Raw genomic sequence first — 13,375 nt, 5'->3', positions numbered from 1 at the left:
TTAAAACCCATTTATGCCTAGTGTTCCATTATTGGAACGCTAAGCACATGGGCATTATTTATATCCTACTGCTCAAGGTCATTGCTAAGATGTGATTGCAAAAATTCAAAAAATTGCAACCTTAGGCATAAACGGGTTAAACCTATGAAGAGATGTTCAACCTCACTCGTAGGGAAGAGGAAAGTTAAAGAGAAATGCCAATAAAGTGATGGCAAGGTTGTTTTATAACCTACAAGACTGGCAAGTTACCAGAAAGTTTAATAACACACTGTTAGTGAATATCTTTCAAAATCAAGCTTTATTCCAATAATGAGAATTATCACTGAAGGCCAGCAATTAGAGGTTTTGTAGACTTTTTTTTTTTTTGAGATGGAGTCTCACTTTGTTGCCCAGGCTGGAGTACAATGGCTTGATCTTGGCTCACTGCAACCTCCACCTCCTGGGTTCAAGAGATTCTACTGCCTCAGCCTTTCAAGTAGCTGGGATTACAGGCACACACCACATTTTTGTATTTTTAGTAGAGACAAGGTTTCACCATGTTAGCCAAGATGGTCTCCATCTTCTGACCTCATGATCTGCCCGCCTTGGCCTCCCAAAGTGCTGGGATTACAGGTACAAGCCACCACATCTGCCCTGTAGACCGTTTCTTGTTGCTGTAACAGAATACCACAGATTGTGTAATTCATGAAGAAAAGAGATTTATGTGGCTCACAGTTCTGGAGGCTGAGAAGTTCAGGATTGAGGAACTGCAATTTGTGAGGGACTTCTTGCTGCGTCAGAACATGGCAGAAGATAACACATGGCAAGAAAGTGTACCCTAGAGACAGAGAGAAATTTTCAAAAAATGGAGTCTGAAAAATGGAGTGACTAATCCACTCCCATGGTTAAGGCATTAAGTCATGAGGGCTTTGCCCTCATAACTTAAGTCACCTCTTAATTCTGCCTCAATGACAATTGTCAACATGAGTTTTTGAGGGAACATTCAATAACAAGGAGTAAGAGTGAAATAATGCAACTTTCATGTAAGGCAATTTGACATCATCGGTAAAAAATACAAATGCATATACCCGTTGGCCCAACAATTGCCCTTCTAGAAATGTATCCTACACTTCTACTTGCCCGTGCATAAAATCTTATTTGTAATTGCAATATTTGGAAGCAACTTCAATATGTATCAATAAAAAAGATTAAGTTATCCTAGATGTATAGACTAGAATAATACCCAGCTGGTAAAGAAAGGAACTAGCTCTCTAAACAACAAAATGGAATGATCTCTGTCTTAGTCCATTTAGGATGCTATAACAAAATGCCAGCAACCATGTGACTTAAAAAGAACACGCATTTATTTCTTACAGTTCTGGAAGCTGTGAAATCCAAGATTAAGGGACCAGAAGATGTAGTGTCAGGTGAGGGCTCCCTCTCTGGTTCAGGAAGGGCACACTTCTTGCTGTGTGCTCACACAGTGGAAGGGAATGGCTAGTTGTTTTCTTAGGGCACTGATCCCAATCATAAGAGCTCTGCCCTCAATCTAATTACCTCCAATTACTCCCAAGGGCCCCACACCCAGAACCTTAGGGTTAGGATTTCAACATATAAATTTCGAAGGTAAATAAACAATCAGATCATAACAATCTCTACATTCAAGGGTAAGTAAAAAGAGCAAGATAGACTGGGCATGGTGGCTCATGACTGCAATCCAAGCACTTTGGGAGGCCAAGGCAGGAGGATGGCTTGAGTACAGGAGTTCAAGACTAGCCGGGGCAACATAGTGAAACCCAGTCTCTATTAAAAAAAAAAAAAAATTTAAAAAGAGCAAGTTGAAGAACAATGAGTATATGCTACCATTTATATTTTCAAAAAAGAACAGTTATATATAGATGTAGAGATAAACTGGGAAGCTATAGAAGAAATTGAGAATTGTTATTAATCTAGAGACTAATGACAGAAACCAGAAGACAGGAATGAGAGAGCAGCTTAACTTTTCACTAGATAGCTTCAAAAAAAAAAAAAAAAATTAGCATATAAGTCTACATTGGTTAGTTTTTAAATTAATAATCATGAAAAAGTAAAGTTGTTGTAAATACATTTCCTGATTTGCTGTAACAACAGTAATTCTGAAGCTAAATTACAGAGCTTATATGTTGGATAAATGATAATTAATGATCAGATATGAAACAATGATTTGGCACATTTGTTCTCATTCCCCTTTGTGTCTAAATAAGGATAATAGAAAAAAGATCTTCGATTAAGGGAAGGAAATGAATCTTATTTAAAACATTTTAAAAACCAGTTTTCTGGGCATTGAGCTTTTCTATGCATTGTGCCCTGACGTGCCTTAGGCAGATGTCTTCTAACTCAGTGTATTATCATTCACTCAAATCCACTTGTTCCACAAATATTCACAAAATGCTTTCTGTGCACCAGACACTGGAGCCCCACTAGAGAATAAGCCCAGCACAACTGCTATTTCCATGAGCTCAGTTTTTTCAGGATTGTCCTCCTTCAAGCCATGTGTAAAGGATGATGATGTAATCAATAAACTGAGAACTGCAGGTCCTAAAATATGGAGAACCCACAAGCAGAAAAGCTTACCATCTGGGAAAAGAAAACAGCAAGCACTCACGGGCCATGGAAAACCATTCTAGAATTAACCTTTTTCAGTCTGGGATTTCAATGCCTCCATAAATATTTATTTTAGGAGGACAAATAAGAAGGAAGGGAGGGAGGGAAAAACAAAGAAAAGAAAGCGCCCAGCTGCAAAATAATCCAGAGAAAATAACCTCTGAACTTGGGATTAGTTCATTTTAACACCTTCATTAATTCATTCGCTTGTGTGAACAATATTTACTGAGAGTATACTATGTGTAAGGCACTCACCTAAAGAGCAGAGATGAACCAGAATCCTCTGCCCTCATGAATCTAATATGAAAGACGGTTAATAAATAACTTGATGCATAACCTATTGGCAGATGGTAATAAGTGCTATGAATAAAGGAGAGTAGGGTATGAAGGTAGACGAAGGGATGGGGCCACCATTCTAGGTGGACACAGGGGAAGGTCTCTCTAAAAGATGCTATTTGAGCAGAGACTTGAAGGAAGTGCAGGAGCCGTTACCTGGGAGATCATTTTCTAGGCAGAAGAAAAATAGAACAGCAGTAAAAACCCTCGCATGGATGTGTACTTAGGAAGTTGGAAAGTTAAGAGGCAAAGATAAGTGAATGGCCTCATGGAGTTTAGCAAAGCATAGCTGAGGAACAATGTCAGTGTTTCTTACAGAAAACACACTCAAAAGTTACGTAATTTCACACGATGATCCTGGATCTTTCAAGCAGAAATGGAATCTTCCTATTTAGAGACAGGATAGGAGCCTGTCCACCTGGGCCAGTGTCAGTAACACAGACCAATTGCCCTGTGACCAAGAAAAACAATATTTCCCCAGCATTCACTGATCGATGGATTTCCTTCTATAGGAGCAATGCTTTGAGGCCCATATTTTGAAGTGAGCTTCAAAATATAAAATGCCTTAGAAAGATAATACATAGATTTGAATTCATACCAAGGTAAAAATAACTATTATCTGATACTGCTGTGATCTGTATAGGTTTTCTGAATTCAGGGGAGGACAGGGCACTGAAAAAATTAAACACATACAATATAAAAGCTAGAAGTCCCCAAGCCAAGCTTTAGCTGCTGTGCTATTTTCTCTCAAACAATGGCTGAACAGAAATATTCTTTCTCCCCAGAGACAAGAAAGGTATTTCTGTGAAGCTACCGTAGCTTGTTAGAAATACCCCGTGGGGACAGATGACTCCCTTTGGAGTCTAATTACATATTTACCCGGCAGTATTCTGATCTAAATTTAGTTATCTGAGAAATACCCAGAAAGGGAATATCATTTGCAGACAGCTGCACTAGGTAATTACACATTGTAAATTAATAAATTGACCTTGTTTTATATAACTCCAATGTGAGGAATTCCGCAAGTGTAATAGAGTCAAAGACACAAATCTGAGGTGACTCTGGACTTTAAATCTCATTGGTTAGTTCTCTCTATCCTAAAACCTTTCCAGATTCAGTATTTAAGGAAAATCATTTCCTGAATGCAGACCCCATGGAAGAAAGAATTAATTTATTCTAAAAAAAGATATAGATACCCTGGGCTAGGCATAGGATTTCTAGGGAAAAGAATAGGGCCTGCCCTGCCCTCTCCACGGGAGGCCACCATGCCTAACAATTAAGCAATAGAACCAAGACCCTCAAGGTCAAGTTAATGTTCACATTCAAGATCCTTAACTACCATTGTTTTATTGTCTCAAAGAAACTATGTCACAGGATTTACCAGTAGATCTTAGATTCTTCAGTTTGGAGCAGACCTCTTTGTTCTAAACAAGTCACTGAGTGACCCTTTGGTGACTTAAATATCAATCTGGCAAATTCCTCTTCAGTTGGAGCAAGCCTGGAGAGGTCTATGCAAGCAGCACAGGGTCTCACTGAGACCTCCACCCCTTCCTGTTAAGATATAAACTGGTGTTTGAACTCCAGGTTTCCTAGCTGATGCCAGATATCAGAGGGAAAAAGGGGAGTTCGGGATAGGAAGATCAGCAAAAGAAGGAAAGGAGAGCTCCAGACATGTGGCCTGGATCCAAACATCCAGGAGCAGACGTTCACATCAGAAGGCAGGATCCAACATGATGTCTAGTTGACCCAGCTGATCTGGGAAGATAGTGATTACTTAGTAACCACTGAGTGAGTGAATGTGGGAGGGGGGAGAGAAATGAAAGAGATCGTCACTGAGAACCTTGGGACCTCAGGTCTCCAACGAAATGCAACGTGAGAATGTTCCCATAAAAATGCCTGAAGTTACCATTCTGGAAAGAATATCAGCAGTGTGCAAAATGCAAAAACCTGAGAATGACAGCTCAGTATCACAGCATCACTCTTCTGTCCCACTCCCCAGGCAAAGGTATGCCATGCCCATACCAGGCTTCATTGTCTGATACTCCCTGCACAACGGATAGCTGCAAACCACGGAAACTTAAGCAAAAGGAAAATTGTTGGAAGGCTGCCAAATAGCACGTGGAATCCACAGGATGACTAAAGAAGTAAGCTTGGAAAATGGTCAGGAACAAGGCTGGACAGCAGGAAGAATGGCTCTAGGACAGCAGCCGCTGGCTCTGCTTCCATTGGACACTCAAGGCCAAGGCCAACATGGACTCTGAACACCAGAGGACATCATCTCTCAGCTGTTCCGCATCTTTGCATCACTCCCTGGACATTTGAAGTCCAGGCTGGAGGGTCCTGTCCCCTCACTCTGGCTGTCAAGGGTCAGGGATGGGGAGGCTCTCCCAGTTTCAGGCTCTGTGCTGTGAGGAGGACCCCACCTCCCTCCCCTCTTCATCCCACTCTCCCCAACACTACAAGACTCACATCATTGGAGGAGGCTATGAAATCAGAAGGTAGATATGGTTTGGGGCAGTCAAAAAATGACATTTGGATGACAGTTGGTGTGGGAAGTTGGAGATAGAGTTAACAAAGACAAACGAGGAATAGACTCAACAGACAGCAAATCTCAAACTCCATGTAATCTACACAGGGTCTATATTTAAATGTATAAAGATGCTGCAATGAAAAGAATGAATCCAACTGTGAGGGTAACCCTGAGAAGAACTCCTTGATTAACTACAAAAGATACCTCTACAAAAAAAAAAAAAAAAAGAAAATCCCCAAAAAACAAAAAATGACAGTCCTACCTTCCTTGAACAGTAGTATGAAAGATTTTGAGAAACAGGCTATTGTAAATACACCTCAACCACACCTTGAAATTATAAGTCAAACCAATTTAATGTTGATTGTATGTTTGTCTACATGCTAGATATGAATCAAATTTATGATATATTGCAGTTGTATTTTTAACATAACCCAGGTATATTGTATACTGTAATACATTAGTGCCTACTTATAATCTATATACTTAGTACATTTATGGCTATTTTATGACCTCAAACATAATTTTACTACTTATACGATTATAAAGGTTTACAGATGTTGTGGTTTTGCATATATTTTATATTCTTAGTCTGGTTTGTAATTGTTTTCAAACAAGAGCGTAGCCTCCAAAGCATCTAAGATTAATCCTGCCTTCTGCAATAATCTACATGACAGCATAGAGTCTCCAGAGACACAGAGCAAACCTGAGGCCTGCCCATATGCCATAGACACTTTTGTATAAAATTTCATTTATTATTATAATAAAATGGTCAGGTTTTCCTGGCTGGTTTTTCCTTTAACCTATAACTTTACAAAATTACAAATGGCTATGGGGGTTTTCCATAGTTTGTATTTTCCAAAATAATATTTTCTAGTTATGTGTTGGGGCTTTGATGGACATTTCTGTTGACCAGTATCAGAAGAGGCTATAAGGAATACGTACGGGAGGAAAAGCTGAGTGCAGAGCAAGCATGGGCTCCACTGCTCACCTGGGTTAATGGCTTATACCAAAGCTGATTGCAGGGAAGTATTTCAAATTGGTGTTTCCCCAGCATTGCTTTTCCATTACACTGGCCCCAAATGCCTGCCTCCTGAGAGTTCTCCAGGAGCTCGATCTTCTGCTCTGCCTATGCTGTGCTTTTGGTGTGAGTTGATGACAGAAGTAATTGGGAAGTATATCTCAAACTCATGGAACAAAAACATGATTTGCATTTTCATGACTGCAACAATCTAAAAGTCTACAGTCTTGAAATGGTGGACTGATTTGTGTCACCCCAAAATTTATATGAAGTCCTAATCCCCTCTCAGAACGGTAAGACCCTTAAAAAGGTAATTTAGTTAAATGAGGTCAATTTCTAGAGGCTGCCCACATTCCCTAGCTCCTATCCTCATCAAAGCCAACAATGTCTGACGCTGCTTTCTTTATCACATCTCTCTCTGACCACAGATGGAAAAGGTTCTCTGCTTTTAAGAACTCCAGTGATAAGGATCAGCAGGGTAATCCAGGAGACTTTTAAGGTCATTTGATTTGCAACCTTCATATAGTTTGGAACTGTGTCTCTGCACAAATCTCATGTTCAGTTGTAACCCCCATTTTTAGAGGTGGGACCTGGTGGAAGGTGACTGGATTATGGGGATGGATCCTTCATAAGTGATTTAGCTCTATCCCCTTGGTGCTGTTCTCTTGATGGTGAGTGAGTTCTTCATAGATCTGGTTGTTTAAAAGTGTATAGCACCTCCCCAACTTTCTCTCTCTCTCTCTCTCTCTCTCTCTCTCTCTCTCTCTCTCTCTCTTTCTCCCTCCTGTTCCAGTAATGTGAAGTACTTACTTCCCCTTTGTCTTTCAGCATGATTGGAAACTTCCAGAAGCCTCCCCAGAAGCAGAGGCCACTACACTTCCTGTACAGTCTGCAAAACCATAAGCCAATTAATTGTCTTTTCTTTATAAATTACCCACTCTTGGGTCTTTCTTTACAGCAGTATAAGAACAGACAAATACAAACCTTAATTCGATCTGCCATGTGACTGCTACTGTCATATAACTTAACATATTCACATGTCCCAGAAATGAGGATTTGGACATCTTTAATGGGTATCAGGGGAGGGTCGTCCCTTTTTCTGTCTTCCATACTATATTACCTTGTAATCACAGAGGCTTAACATACTTAAAGTTTATTTCTGTCTCACCCCAAACTTATTAAGGTGTATGTGTTTTCTCCTTGATGCTTCATGTCCACGTGGTGACTCAGGAATCTGAGCTCTTTTCATTATGAGCTCCATCATCTCAGGACTCTCCATTTCCAAGAATGTTTTAGATTCCTGTAAAGCAGGAATAAAACCAAGCTGAGGAGATCATGGGATCTTTTAGGGCCCAACCCTGCAACAGGGAAATGTTGTTTCTGCCCTTGATTTCATTTGCCAATTCTGATAGCATTTATTATTCCCAAACTCAGTTACGTTAATAGAAGCCTTCTCTACCTAACAAGATTGTTTATGCCTGGAACCCTGTATTAGTCTTGCCACTTCCTCCCAAGCATTAAGACCGGCATCTGAGCTCCAGCCTGATGACTAGGATTCAGCATGGACCTGATGGTCATACGTCTCCTTCAGGCCGAAGATCTATATATCCACTTCCATAAATAGCATCTGCACATCAGACTGTCCAGAACTGAACTCATGGACCCACACAAACTTAGTGCTCCTCCAAGAAACTATTTATCCATTTGTTCCAGTCCCAAAATCCTCGTCACTCTTGCCCTTTCTGCCCATATCCAATCACCATGGCCTGATGACTTTTTAAAGTTGTGGTAAAATATGTGTAACACAAAACTGACCATCTTTAGTAATTTTCTCTCTGCAGCCTCTCATGAATCTATCTAGTTTCCACACATCAGCAGCAATGACACAAGTCCAAGAAACAGCATCTCTTGACCAGACTCAGTTTTTTTCTGACATCTCAGCTGTTTTTCCCTTCTAACCCCTAACTCATTAGCCAGAATGACTTTTACAACATACACGATGCTCTCCGTCACACACGTGTGCCTACATATGCACGCGTGCATGTGCGCACACACACACACACACACACACACACACACACACACACATACACCTCTCTCCAATCCACTATCTTTAATGTGGCCTTAGAAGAGCTTTGCGTGATCTAGCACCTTCCCCAGGCCACCCATTCCTGGCTCGTTGTTCTGTAGCCACGTCTTTATTTTTATTTATTTATTTAGAGATGGAGTCTTTGCTCTATGACCCAGGCTGGAGTCCAGTAGCAAGATCTTGGCTCACTGCAACCTCTACCTCCCAAGTTCAATCAATTCTCCTGCCTCAGCCTCGCGACTCGCTGAGGTTACAGGTGTGCACCACCACATCCGATTAATTTTTGTATTTTTGGTAGAGACAGGGTTTTACCATGTTGGCTAGGCTGGTCTTGAACTCCTGATTTCAAGGGATCCTCTCACCTTGGCCTCCCAAAGTGCTGGGATTACAGGCATGAGCCACTGCACCCGGCCAGCAGCCAGGTCTTTAAAGGCCCCATACTTCTTTTTGCCTCAGAGTTTTCCTCTTGCTCTTCATTCAACCTGGAACACCATCCATTCTCTCTCTCCTTTTTTTTTTTTTTTGAGATAGAGTCTCACACTGTTCCCAGGGCTGGAGTGCAGTAGCGAGATCTTGACTCACTGCAACCTCCCCGTCCTGGGTTCAAGCGATTCTCCTGCCTCAGCTTCCCAAGTAGCTGTAATTACAGGTGCCTGCCACCACACTTGACTAATTTTTTGTATTTTTAGTACAGACGGGGTTTCACTATGTTGGCTAGGCTGGTCTCGAATACCTGGCCTCATGATCCACCCGCCTCGGCCTCCCAAAGTGCTGGGATTACAGGTGTGAGCCACTGCACCTGGCCCCATTCTCCTCTTTACCTAGGTAATCTCTTTCTCACTTCTTCCTGCTCCAGCCATGAGAAGGGTCTTGCTCCCTCTTTGCCTTCTGTTGTGATTGGAAGCTTCCTGAGGCCTCCTCAGAAGCAGAAGCCACTATGCTTCCTGTACAGCCTGTGGACCCATGAGCCAATTCATCTTCAAAGCTTTGTTCAAACATCACTACCTCAAAGCCATCTTTCCCATGTCCTGCAGACCACATCTGCCCTTGCTCCTACTCTTATACCCCTGTGTCATATGACTATCATACTGCTGCCATGGGTTGGTTTCCCAGGAACAAGCTTTAAAAGGAAGGAAGTTCTGAAACATGCTACATTGTAGATGAACTCTGAAAATACCATGCTATGTGAAATAAGTCAGTTACAAAAGAGCAGATATTGGTTATGAGTCCACTTATATGAGGTATCTACAGCAGGAAAACTCAAAGAGACAGAAAATAGATAAGAAGATACCAAGGGTGGGCTGGTTGCAGCTGCTCATTCCTGTAATCCCAGCACTTTGGGAGGCTGAGGTGGGTGGCTCACTTGAGGTCATGAGTTGAAGACCAGCCTGGCCAACATGGCGAAATGCCATCTCTATAAAAAATCAAAAAATTAGCCAGTCATGATGGTGCACACCTCCTAGTACCAGCTACTCAGGAGGCTGACGCACAAGAAGCACTTGAACCCGGGGTACAGAGGTTGTAGTCAGCCAAGATCATGCCACAGCACTCCAGCTTGGGTGACAGAGCAAGACTCTGTCTCAAAACCAAACCAAAACAAAAAAAACTTACTAGGGGTAGCTGGGCTCAGTGGCCAACTTCTATAATCCCAGCAGTTTGAGAGGCCAAGGCAGGTGGATTACTTGAGCCCAGGAGTTTGAGACCAGCCTGAGAAACATGGCAAGACTCTCTCTACAAAAAAAAAAAAAAAAAAAAAAAGCAATCAATTAGCCAGGCATGGCAGTGAGTGCCTATAGTCCCAGTTAACCAGGAGGCTGAGGTGGGAGGATCACCTGAACCCAGGAAGTCAAGGCTGCAATGAGCTGTGTGTCACTGCACTCCAGCATAGGCCAGTGACACCTTGTCAAAGAAAAGAAGAAAAAAAAGGAGGAGGAGGAGGAAGAGGAAGAGGAGGAGGAAGAGGAGAGGAGAAAGAGGAGAGAGGAGGAGAGAGGAGGAGAAGAAGGATGAAGAGGAAGAGAGGAGGCGGAGAAGGAGGGAGGGTGTGAGGAGGGAGGAGGGAGAGGAATAAGATCGAAGGAAGAAAGACGAAGGTTACCAAGGGCTAAGGGAGAAGAAAATGAGGGGTTATTCTTTAAAGAACATCATCTCTGTTGGGGGTGACAGAAATGTTTTAGAACTAGATGGTGGCAACAGTTGCATAACTCTGAATATAATTAATGCCACTAAACTGCATGCTTCAAAATAGCTAAAATGGCTAAAATAAATATTTAACACAATAATAAAAAAAAAAGAATGTGAAAGAGTAGAGGTAAAGGGAGGTGGTTTCTTGATGATCCTTGTTTTTTAACACCAAAAACCTCTTTAGAGATCCGTTCATTCCTGCCTACATAGCCTGCAGCTTCTTTTGCTCACATTAAAAGGTAAGACTCTGGTCCTGCCTTCTCATTCTGAGCAAGAATATCAGAAGGGAAGCCACTCTTGGAAATGCATCAGCAGGGAGAGCCTGCCGGCAGCTCCACTGACGTGCTGCCTTCTTCTTAGTGGGTTCGCTACTTTGTAGGAAAAGAAAAGCCCTGCGCACTTCAACTATGACTTTCTTTCAAGTGTTCTTTTTATTAGGCAGTAGTCCATTAAATTACATTTAATTAAAGTTGATTTGATTGATGAACTAAGGTCTTAGAGTCTCTCCAAAGATAACATAGGTTTGTGTCATCGATCCAAAAACCTCTCACATTTTGGCAACCATGTGGCAAAATGATTTATTTCCTCAGTAAAACCAGGCAATACTATTGATCTCAAGAAACATCGCTTCAGTCATTCCTACGTAGCAGAGGTTCTTAACTGTTATTAAATCAGCTGTTCACTGGCTGACACATCACAAATTGAAACTACACACACAAATCACACGACTGAACTTGAAAAGCCAAACCTGTTTTTATTGCACGGTGGAAACTAGAAATGAGATTTCACTCTGCCGAGGTTATCACATGGAAATAAAAAGAAATGCAAAACGCTCCTCCTTTTAAAAATAATAAACAGCATAAATCATGTAGACAGCTGACTGTTACACGGTAACATTCCTGTGGGTTTTGCACTAATAAGAAGCTGAATTAGATTAATAACTGTGCATTCTTCTAAACAGTTCAAGGAAATTAATTTAGCTCTCCACTTGTCTGGACAAAATGCTTTCGAAATATTAACTATCTGATTCTTATCACTAAGAAACATTTCCTTTACACCTATATGCACAGAGGACTTTGCTAGGCACTTTCTAAGCAATTTAGACTGATGGATTATATAATCTAAAAATGCAGTTTTCCTATTAAAAAGACAACCTGGAAGTTGTTTATTTAAGTGCAGAGAAGCACTGACTTTTTTTTTTTTAAGTTAGATTACTTGAGGTTATAAAAATGTGGGGAGGTCTTATTTCATACAAAAGATGTGTCTTGCCAGACCTTGTATAATTCAAACTTGCATAATTCAAGAATGATTTTCTCAGGGGAATAAATATAAAATAAGACAGATGTATTCTCAGAGCACTTTTACAAGTTGTAACATATTTTTTGCTTTAAAGCTGTTTTTTCTATTCCCAGCATTACGTCTAATACTTCATGGAGTGCTGTCTCCTGTATTAACTGCACCATGTTTCATAGAATTTGGTTTCCTTCCTTCCCAGCATCTTTTCACATATAACTTCCCTTAGAACTATTGATTTGGGGGCACATTTTTCAGTGTAAACACTTGCATCCCTATCTTGTGAACATCTGAGTGACTTTGTTACAAGTTGTAAAACTATTTTACATCATAATAGCAGTGAATGCTAAAACAATAGCATCATAGTAACCAAAATCATTTACAGAAGTCTCATAATATGCAAACATAAGCATGGTTTATTGAATCTTGCAAAGCCAGGTTGGTTTATCTGTTTACCAGCTAAAATGATCATGTTATAAAAGTGTAAACAAGGCCAGGCACGGTGGCTTATGCCTATAATCCCAGCACTTTGAGAAGTCGAGGTCGGAGGATCACGAGGTCAAAATAGCAAGTCCATCCTGGCTAAAACTGTGAAACCCCGTCTCTAATAAAAATACAAAAAATTACCTGGACATAGTGGTGGCATGTGCCTGTAATCCCAGCTACCTGGGAGGCTGAGGCAGGAAAATCACTTGAACCCGGGAGGCGGAGGCAGAGGCGGAGGCGGAGGCAGAGGCGGAGGTTGTGGTGAGCTGAGATCGTGCCATTGCACTTCAGCCTGGGCAACAAGAGGGAAACTCTGTCTCAAAAAAGGAAATAAATAAATAAAATTAAATTAAGTAAAATAAAAGTGTAAACAAAGATTACAATATTTATGCTGCCTATCAGCTTTAAAATTACATGACTCAATAATTTATTTGTTTTAACCTGGTGAATTAACATCCTTTTTTAAATTGTATTTTGGGCTCTGGTGTACATGTGCACATCCAGCATCCGGCAGGACTGCCGCATAGGTACATACATGCCATGGTGGTTTGCTGTCTCCATCCTCCTGCCCTCTCCCCTCCACTCCCCCACCTAGCCCAGTGAATGCTGTTCCCTTCCCTCTGCCTAACTGTTCTCATTGTTCATCCTCTGCCTATGAGTGAAAACATGAGGTGTTAGTTTTCTGTTCTTGTGTCAGTTTGCTGAGAATGATGGTTTCTAGATTCATCCATGTCCTTACAAAGGACACTAACTCATTTTTTATGGCTGCATAGTATTCCATGGTGTATATGTGCCACATTTTCCTTGTCCAGTCTTT

General features: G+C 41.1%; 1 long non-coding RNA gene across 1 annotated transcript in view; it reads right to left on the bottom strand.

Moving 5' to 3' along the window:
* The window catches only part of LOC141580769 (uncharacterized), a 37,117-nt gene extending 24,248 nt beyond the window's left edge, over positions 1–12,869 (bottom strand). The window contains exons 1-3 of the long non-coding RNA XR_012513083.1: positions 12,700–12,869; positions 7,675–7,806; positions 713–817 (exon numbers count right to left, since the gene is read on the bottom strand). This is a non-coding gene — a long non-coding RNA (uncharacterized LOC141580769). The remainder of the gene's footprint in view (positions 1–712; positions 818–7,674; positions 7,807–12,699) is intronic.
* Positions 12,870–13,375: the final 506 nt, after the last annotated feature.

The sequence above is a fragment of the Saimiri boliviensis genome, chromosome 13, assembly GCF_048565385.1.
Source record: "Saimiri boliviensis isolate mSaiBol1 chromosome 13, mSaiBol1.pri, whole genome shotgun sequence".
NCBI classification, from domain to species: Eukaryota; Metazoa; Chordata; class Mammalia; order Primates; family Cebidae; genus Saimiri; species Saimiri boliviensis.
Note: the sequence above shows the minus strand (reverse complement) of the source record. Positions and strands in the feature narration are given on the sequence as shown.